This window comes from Mus musculus, chromosome 17, assembly GCF_000001635.26.
Source record: "Mus musculus strain C57BL/6J chromosome 17, GRCm38.p6 C57BL/6J".
Lineage (NCBI taxonomy): Eukaryota > Metazoa > Chordata > Mammalia > Rodentia > Muridae > Mus > Mus musculus.
Genome location: NC_000083.6, coordinates 75879296 through 75889381, shown reverse-complemented (window position 1 = coordinate 75889381; position 10086 = coordinate 75879296). Strand labels below are relative to the sequence as shown.

Sequence of the window (10086 nt, the reverse complement as noted above, 5' to 3'; positions counted from 1 at the left end):
AAGTGCATATGCATGCACATATGCCACAACACAGGTCAATACACTTGAGAACATTAATACATGTATATACACATATACCAAAAAATTCTCATTCTTCCTTCCCAATTTAACAGTAAAAGTCTACTTAAATTGTATAAAAAAATAAATTTCAATTTATTATATATACCCAGGCACATACAAATGCACACACACAAGTTCATTCTACGAATTCCTACTATTAAAACTGTCAGAGATTGCACTTTTGTGAATCTGCCTGTTTGGCACCAAAAGAAGAACCCTGCAGAAAAGAATTATACTAAGTTTCTTAAGGACTTTTTAAAATTGAGGAGACAGGTGCATTGTCACTAAATGTCCATTTTATTTCATATTTTCTCGTGCTATAGTTTTTGTTTTTAAGATTTTAAATCAACAATGGTAGCCACAAGGAGGCCCCAGCAGTAATGGCAGCATAAGTTACAGGACATCTCACTCTGTGGGCATAAACAATCTGCTGGAAGATAAAATTTGCAGAGGGGGAAACAGGAAGGGGGATAACATTTGAAATGTAAATAAATAAAATAACCAATAAAAATTTTTAAAAAGAATTAGAAAAAATGATTCAAAAATATAAAGGAGCAAAAAAAAAATGTTATGCATTTAGTTCTTTCCTTTTCACCAAAACTTGTAATTCAGGCTCCTTCTAATATCTGATCCATGAAATCCAGATGATAAGCAGTTAGTCCAAAAAGACTTGGAGCAGTTGCCAGTTGAAATTGAAATTATTATTTCACTTATTGAAATTCCAGTGTGTTTTTGCAATTGAGAGATCTGCTTCCCTCCTCCTGGTGGTAAACAAGACATGAAAACTGGCAGAGGGGCCAATACATACATATCCTTGGGCCCAGGATTTAATTCTACAATCGACTGATCATCATTTTGATACAATCAAGTGCCAAGATCAATTGTTTCAGATCATCCTAATAATCTCAGAACATTTCAGCCATCTTGCTTCTTGTTTCTAATTACAGCCAAGCTGTTTGACCAATTTGAATATTTGATTTATTTGAATTGGCTAAATGGATTGAGTTAGTATGAGACCTTCAGACCACCCGACTGCTCTATGATTTACTTTTACTTTGACTTTTAAGGAAGGCTTCCTTTCCTCCACCCCAGACAAAGAAATTTCAATACGTTCTATCTTTAATGAAGCCCGTCCAGCCATCTACCAGTCTTGATTTTGCCTCCGGGCAGCTCTGAGCAGCAAGCACCAAGTCAAAGTAGCTCTCTGCTAGCTAATCTGATAAACTAATCTGACAGATGAATGCATTTTAGGAAGGCTACTGTTCGCACTTTGGAAAATGGTTACTAAAGGCAGCCTTGGGATATCCAAATTATTTGATCCTTTTTCACTGAAAAGTTGATCTTGCATAACTCACAGAGCCATTTTTCAAATGTTTTTCAATGAAAAATAATAGCAGTAATAACCATAACATATAGCTCCTTCTTATATTATTTCACACACATACACACACATACACACACACACACACACATACACACACACACTCACAGCTAAGTATGTCTATATTCCTTAACCTAGTAGCAAAAGACTCATCCAATTTTTCCAGATTCTGCTGATAGATGGGAGCTGTTATTAAGCTGATAAATCACCAGATATTTTTGTACGGCTTGGTTAGGGAGTTGCTCTCTTTTGCAAATGGCACAGTTTTTTCCTCCCAGGAAACTGCTCTCTTCTCAAAGACTAAAAGCATCCCTGGAGAATTTAAGAACAAACAGCTGGCCTCCAGGCTTCTAATGTCTTTTTATGTCTAAAGCAACTCTGCTCCAGAGACCTTGGGCCTGGCCTGCTCCTGAGCCTTGCTTACTGGTCACCATTCCACTGGGTCAACTCCAACTCCAACTAAGTAAAAGGTGTTTCTGGTCTGGCTAAAAAGAAATTTTGATCTTCTTTTCTTTTGCTGCTGCTGCTGCTGCTGCTGTTGTTGTTGTTGTTGTTGTTGTTGTTGTTGTTGTTGTTGTTGTTTTTTAAAGACCTTTATGCTATATGTGTTCCAAGATAACAGTTTTTTGATGTCTATGAAGGATCCAACTAAACTCAGGGCACAGCAGAGAAAAACAACAGGCAAAGTTCTGGATCTTGTAAACCGAGCCAAAGCCAGCTTCAAAGGGAAAGACTGAGCTGGGGAGCTTGAAAGATTCTACCTTGAGTCTGAATGAATCCAGAGTCAAACCTGGACACATAGGAGGGACCTCAAGGAAGCTAGTGGTCTGGGTAATTAGTTAGATTCAATGGTCTGAGAAAGGGGGACTGTGATCAGGGCAAGGAGGCCTGGGCCTATTTGACGCCTCAGTTTCTTTATTCAGAAAGTGAAGTCTTGAAATGGCATTATTCAAACATGATAAGCTTTTGGAGGTATGAGTAGTGTGCAGTCAGGCACCCAGATAAATAAACCAAATAAAGAGATCACATTAGCTAGTTTGCATGAGGTGTGTGTGCATGTGTGTGAGAGCAAGACACACACACACACACACACACACACACACACACACACAAACAGAGGGGGAATGGAGGACAGGATGGAGAGAGAGTATTAATTTTGTTTTTATACATGTTTGTATATGTGAGTTTGGAGATATGTATGGCATAACCTGATTGTGAAATTCAGAAAACAACCATGAGTACTAGTGCTCAGTTTCTGCTTTGTTTGAAACAGGATGTCTTGTTTGCCTCTGCCTATGCTAGGTTAGCTGGCCTTTGAGCTTTTGGGACTTCTCCTATCTCCACCTCCACCTCACTACAGAATGCTGGCATCCCTGGTGCAGACACATGTCTGACTTTATGTGGGCCCTCTAACTCAGACCCTCACACGTATGTGGCAAACAGTTTACATACTGATGCCACAGTCCCAAGAGAGAGATGTATCATGACATAAATGAGCTCACCTGAGATGATAGAGGCTGAAAATTCTTCAGTCAGTTCCATCAGTATCTGTGAGATGAAGCCCTGGAAAGTCGATGACATCACTCAGTTCAAGACCAGAGGACTAAGAAGGGATGAGTGAAGGTCAATAGAGTTGGTCCTGGTAAAAGTCTGAAAGCCCAAGTTGCTTTGATGGTCTCATAGGCCACATTCTAAACTGCTCAAAACAATTGATGGAAGTGAAGCATGTAAGCAATGAAAAAAGCCACAGTAGATGCAATGAATAATACAGATGATAGAAAAATCAATGTTAAATAAGTTCCTGACTTTTGATGTTCGTTACATACTCCTGGAAAACCATGTTAATTTCAAATTATTCTCTCAGGGTGTAAGCTAATGGAAGATTAACCCTAATACATATTTTTAGGTCACTGAGATTGGAAAAATAAGGCATTATATATTTCTCTGCTTCTAGTTTCCACCCAAAGTGACAATGTCACATCTATTTGCATTTCATTAGCAACACCGTGTCACAGAGTTCTTTCTGACTTCATGATCTGAGAAATAAAATCCTATTTACCCTGTGCCTACATGACAACAAAATGGAAAATGAGTGTTGTGCCATCTTTGGTGTCATTACCTTCCAGTAGAAAAATGAAAAGCATTTTGCATTTTCCAAAGTTACACACACACACACACACACACACACACACACACACACACACACACGACACAAACACCAATAAGCAAAAAAATCAAACCAAATACCTGCAAAGCCCTGTCCCTCCATCTTCCATATACAAACTTGAATGAGTTATCTGTCTTTGTTATCAGTGCTTTCTCCTCATGTTCATCTTTTCTGAACTTCCAACCCTTCTTTGAAACTGTTTGGCCATTCATTAAATGACCTATGTGTTGTTAACTCCAATTAACGTCAGTGGTTTAATGGTCTCTCATTCTCCCTTCCCTTTCTCTGTTTCTATGAAATATTTTCTAACCTCATAAATTTCTCACTTCAACTTCAGCAGCTCATTGCTTCCCACAGCTCACTTTATCCATCTTTTCCCTCCCTTTTATGATGACCACCCATATGAACTTCACCAGTTGTCTATATTCTGATGAATCCCCAGTTTCATCTTCCCTAGTCCCTCCTGAAACCTGGATATCTAGGAACCCTCTAGAAACAATCATTGAAAATCCTATAAACTCATTGCATTTAATAGCTAGAAAACAGAAATTATGATATTTTCTAGTCACACAAGTCGAAGATCTGGAACCATCCCCAATTTCTTTCTTCCCTACTTCTATACCACACTATCATGTTCCAAGTTCTTGATACTATTTCTCATACTGACTGTAATGGCCTTCATCAGCTTCATCCTCACCAGCTCTTAGTGTCTGCTCTTTACATATAAACACTCTTCTTTACAAACATATTATGTCTCTCCCTGACTTAAATGTCCTTTAATTGCTACAGTATAATCTAAAATTCTCCTCGTGATCTTTGAAGAAATTGAAATTTTTTCCAATTGATTTACTAGCCGCTCCTACTGCCCTGATCATGTTCAGTGTATTTCACCTATATAGAGTTGTCTATATGTCCCAGAACAGACTCTGGTCGCTTACATCTTCGTGGCTTTGAACATGCACCCTTTAATGATACACTCTTGTGTCTGCCTAGTTAAGTCCTCTGATACTTACCTCACTTATTATTCCTCTCCTTTTATCCTCTCAGGTTGGAACTGGACTCCTAACTTTATATTCTAAGACCAATTTAAATTCATCTCAATCCCCATGGTATGTTATCACAACTGTGTTTTTCTAGTCCATATTTCATTTTCCATCCTACAATAGGTTATACAAAGATTTGGTTTTACTGATTTTTGTGTTCATGGCATAAATGAGTACTGTAACTACCTGTTGTATTCATCTCTAAATTATTTCAAAAAGAAAACTCTAAAACTGTAGTAAGGAAAGCAAAGAATAAAAATACAATGTGTAGAGAGGGATATTACCACATGTGTATACCCCTAGGCTAATGCACATGTGTGTAGGTCTTCCAGAAAGTCTGCCTGATCAGCAGGATCAGTCTTTCTCCTGAACCCCTGAATATCTCTTGCTACACTTTGTCCTTTGGCACCTCTCTTTCATCTTGATCTCATATTACAGCTCTTATATTTGTGTAATCAGTAACTTACTTTAAAATAAGTGCTCCTATTCTTTATAATGGTGCTAACTTTTTACAAAATAATGTACTTTTGTTTTAGGCTTACTGTTAGTTTTTCTAGAGAAGCAAATATCTATCCAGGAGGAGAATGCAAAGAACTATGCTCCAAGCTGAATGAATGAACACATCACCTCTATTGTGTAAATGGGTAAAGAAAAAAACTTTATAGAAGCACAAAGAGCTTGAACATTAAAATTTTTACTTCTCAGCCTGAGCCCTATCTCTCTAATACCACAGCATTGACAGCATTTTTTTTTGGTCATTGTTGTTGTTTATTTGTTTGTTTTCTATAACTTATAAAATATGTAAAAGCATAAGGCAATATTAAAATAAAATGTGATAGTAATTACAATCATGTATACAAGGTTTAACTGATATTAAATCATTTTATAACAATAGATATTGAACACATTGTACCATAAGTTTTATAGTCTTAATTTTATTTAATTTTTATAGCAAGCCCATATAGCAGTATCATGTCTTAAATAAGGATGGAGAAATAGTAGATGAGGGAAACTGAGTAAATTATGCATCGCACAGTTAACGTGGAATTAGAACCACTATTTAAATTCATATTAGTATCATGCTCAGGCAAACGCTGCTAGTTACTATCTTCTTATGCCATGCAAAGCACAGAATCAATTTTGTTACAAATTCATTTTTTTGTATTGATTCACTGTGATGACAGAAAGTTCCTGTTTATCAAACTGTGAGACTTTCCACCTCTAAAGAGTAAGGAGACTCATATGGCACGAGACATTGGGAATGAACTGTAATATCCAAAATGAATTCAAGACCACCCAGTACCTTCTCCCTTTGAAAAGGACTTTCCAAACTGTACTAGCCAGACAAGTGTAGAGCCAGATAAGGAAGCTGGCTGACTAAACAAATGTAAAAACATAGTTTTAGCAGTCAAAATGATTAAGCCTGCAGCTACCAAAATAATATTAGCTGTTCTCAAAGAAATAGCCATAACAAGATTAGCAATTCTCCTGCCCCCCACCCCGCTCCACACTGAATTCTGACAAAGACCACAAACCACCCTGACCTTGTTGCGAGAATTCCCCTGAAGTTAATAGCTTTGACATTAATGTACTATTACTTTGCTGACCAAATCGTAATAAACCACCATGGGGGCAAGCAAAGTGAGTCACTAGGCCAAAGGGTTAGTTAGTCACTATACAAACCATGACACCAATGAGAACCCTGTTGCTCAAATCTGCCCCTTACAAAAGTATAAAAAGTGTGTTCTTTCTTCGTTCTTGGTCTCTCCTCTGGCCTGCATGCTGAGAGAGGAGTCCCCAATATGTTGGATCAATAAAAATCCTCATGCATTTTGCAGTAATGGCGGCAGTCTCTGTGGTTCTTGTGAGTAAGGGTCTTTTGACGAACTACAACAGAACCATTTTGTATTGTCTATGATGCAAACAGCATCAAAAGATGCTATGCATTATGATTGCTACTCAAATGTTGCTAAGTTCTTTTCTCTATAAATTTTCTGCAGTCTTATACTTCTTACATGATTTGTGCCATTTTGCACGTCCTAAGGGTCTGCTCTGATTCTTTTAAATAGTTTGGGATTAGATTTCATTCTATAGTCAATTAGGAGACTAATACTCTCATGTATTTCTCACTAGACTTAATGGTGCCAAGGTTGTTGTACATTCTGCTCTATCTAGTGGGATGATGACTATGGAACTGACCTTATGATGCCAACCTATTCCACAATGACCAAAGCACTTTGAAAAACAGCAACTTCAGAATTCTCTTGCGTTTTCTGTAAGATCACTAATACTTAGTGAGTCCAGCTTGTAGTCTATAGTAAGGTAATAGGAGCTAAACATTGCTCTCAACTTGGGAAACCAACTATGAAAAAATAATGGCGGGTATAAGGATGTTTGCAGAGGGTTGTTGTGCAATAAAATCTAGGAAATACAGGATGAATCATCATGAAAGATAAAATCTGTGTGGGGAGGAGTTAAAACATCGTCCTACTTCATCCATCCTACAACCTGGAGAGGAACGGTGTGGCTGATACCAGCTGACAAATGACAAAATTCACCTTGATAAAATTCAAATGATGCATTAGAGGCTACAAAGTTATGGGTTTCAGAAGAAGGTAGATAAGTGGCTAAGAAAAAAAAATAAAATCCTTAACTTAAGAAATGTTTGATCTCAAAATGACAATCCAGTGGGTTGGGGGAAATATTAAGTAGATGGTGACAATTATTTGTATTTCATTTTAGAACCCCCAGAAACTTAGCAAAGATACACCCATGACTTCTATGACCTAGAAATCTATGCATGGGTTATGTGGGTATTTTTAAGATTTTGCAGTAAGAATGAAGCTATTGGCTGGGTTACATTCTGATCTAGAGCCTTACCTGAGGCAGTTTTCTCTCTCCTAGGTTGTTGGTAGAATTCATCTTCTGGTAGCTATAGAATGGACCATCAGGATCCCTATTGATCATTGGCAACAAGCTGCCTCAGATTTTAAAGGTTACCATAGTTCCCTGACAAATGGACTTTTCTAACATGGCTGATGGCCTCATCAAGTCCATGTGCAGAGTTTGATACCAGGTGATATCAAACTCTGGCATCACATTCCAATTCCTTACTCATATTCTAGATTACAAGCAAGTTCCTTTCACTCACAGTTGGAGAAGACATGGATTATACAAAGACATGTACAGCAGCAGGCAAAGATCTTAGAGGCCACTTAAGAATCTTTATGCCACATTGTGTCAATAATTACCTACCAAAAGAAAAGCATTATAGATAAAGGGGGCTGTACCAACAAAGTGAACTTCTCATTTTCTGGGGCATTACTGCTTCCGGTCTCCTTGGTAAGCTCAGCTAGCAGCCTGTAATAAGGTAACAGGAGCCAGAGGTTGCTCTCCTCTTGTTTAGACAGGCAGAGCAATGGGAAGGGAGCCTAGATTCCTGTTGCTTAGAAGATGAAGCAAGAAGGATGCAGGCTCAATGAGGAAACATAAGAGAATTCACCAGGAACATAGACATGTATGTGAGCTAACCATTAAGCACCAAATCATATCCCTAACACTCTGTTGATAATTTTCTATGGTGTAGTTTGAGTATTTCCATAAAACAACATTGTCTATTATGAACAGGCACTGCATTTAATGTTGAATAAAAAGTTTGATATTATATTTTTAAGTGCCTGGAATGACCTCTAAATTAACATATTCCAATAAATCCAATTTGGTTGTTTCTATGTTAACCTCGAGTTGGGGAATATGTACCCCAAATCACAATGTCAAAATCAGAAGAGCCATGAATTGCATGCAAATAAAATGGAAAAGTCTAAAGAAAATGAATAATATCACCACCAGTTAGCAATCCTCCATAAACATATGTGTGACTTTTAAAGCAAACCTGAAAGCAGAAACAAATGAGAAAGCAAAAAGTTTACTATTCTAAATGGCTTCAGGATCTTATCAAAGAATAAGAAGTTTCATCAGTGTCATTTTCTCACACACTGTGAGAAAGTTTTTCCTACTGATGGTTGACACACACTTCATACTCTTCTGACTTGAGTGGGACACAAGCTTTAGGTATGACTAGGAAAAGTAACAGAGTGAGTTTTTATTTAAAATTTTTAATTAATTATTTTATTTATTTATAAAAACAATTAAAATTCTCACGGTGTTTCTTTATTGCTCAGGTCAAAAGAAAAAGACTTCAACATTTTGCTACTGTATTGACTTAGAGGAAAACTCACAGTGTGGCTTTGCCTAATCGTACCTAGACCTTGTGACTCACACAAGGCAGAGGAGTGAGTTAGTCATTAGCATTAGGGAAAATGGTTTACATTTAAGTGAACATGAGCATACCTGCCCTTAGAGTCAGAGAGGGGCATGTGTCTATTGCGAGCTATCACCCTTGAACGTGAAGCCTGGCTTTAAAACAACAAAATATATATTACCATGAATGTACAATTTAAAGGTTATATGTTTTAAATTACTTCCCATTCAAAATTTATAGACACAGAAGGTATGATCAACCCATTTCTAAATTCCTTTCAAATGTTTAATAACTATCCAATATACTTCTAGTTTTCAGCATCACAAATAATGTGACCCATACAAGCAGATGATTTAAAAGTCATTATGCCTATTTGTCTTTTATTCTTTAAGTAATCTATATTATATGTTCATATATATATATCATATTAAGTTACATTAAATGAATTATATACATTTATTTAATGTTATATTATCACAGGTACCAGCTTCTAAGACAAGGTCAGAATTCTGTGAGATTCTCAAAGTCATGTTCATCTCTGTTCCTGAGATTCACAGGAACTCCCTAATCTGATTTATCACTATACTCTTATTGCCATTGGATCATTCAATAATTAAATTATTCGAATGGTACACCAAAGAACTCAGACTCTCCAAGGCAAAGGTTTTCATTCTGACAAATACATTCTAAAGAGTGTTGCTGAGACACAAATAGATTTAGAAAGGGAGTTTGGGGTTTTAGAAATAGCGGCGCATTGATTTTCTAGATATAGAAATAATCTTTTACTAGAAGAAAACTGTCAAAGTTTTGAGACTTTGAACTAGAGTTTGGGATTTAAGATTAGATTAGAGCTGAGATCTAATTCTAAATGTTCTGACCTTGCTCTGTTTCTTTTTAAAAGAAAGACCTGAATGAATATTCATAATTGGACATCTTGAGAATTTATATTTTTCCAGAAATTGAGATTTAAGCAACAAATATAAATATAATAGGTACAGTTTGCAAGATCAAAACTGAAAACAATAACACTCTTTTGAAGCCATAACTAAAGCTCTTCACAAGTGAGCCTGTTGAGGGACAGGCAGAAAGCTCCATGGTTGACATGGGGTTTTCCCCCTGCAACTCTAAATGTGGCAGTTTCTCTGCCCTCCCAAACTTGACCCAACCCAATTCC

At 36.9% G+C, this 10086-nt stretch overlaps 1 long non-coding RNA gene across 1 annotated transcript in view; it reads right to left on the bottom strand.

Moving 5' to 3' along the window:
- Positions 1-342: 342 nt before the first annotated feature.
- Positions 343-10086, bottom strand: part of Gm4710 (predicted gene 4710) — a 28017-nt gene continuing 18273 nt past the window's right edge. The window contains exons 4-5 of the long non-coding RNA NR_033456.1: positions 2944-3137; positions 343-821 (exon numbers count right to left, since the gene is read on the bottom strand). This is a non-coding gene — a long non-coding RNA (predicted gene 4710). The remainder of the gene's footprint in view (positions 822-2943; positions 3138-10086) is intronic.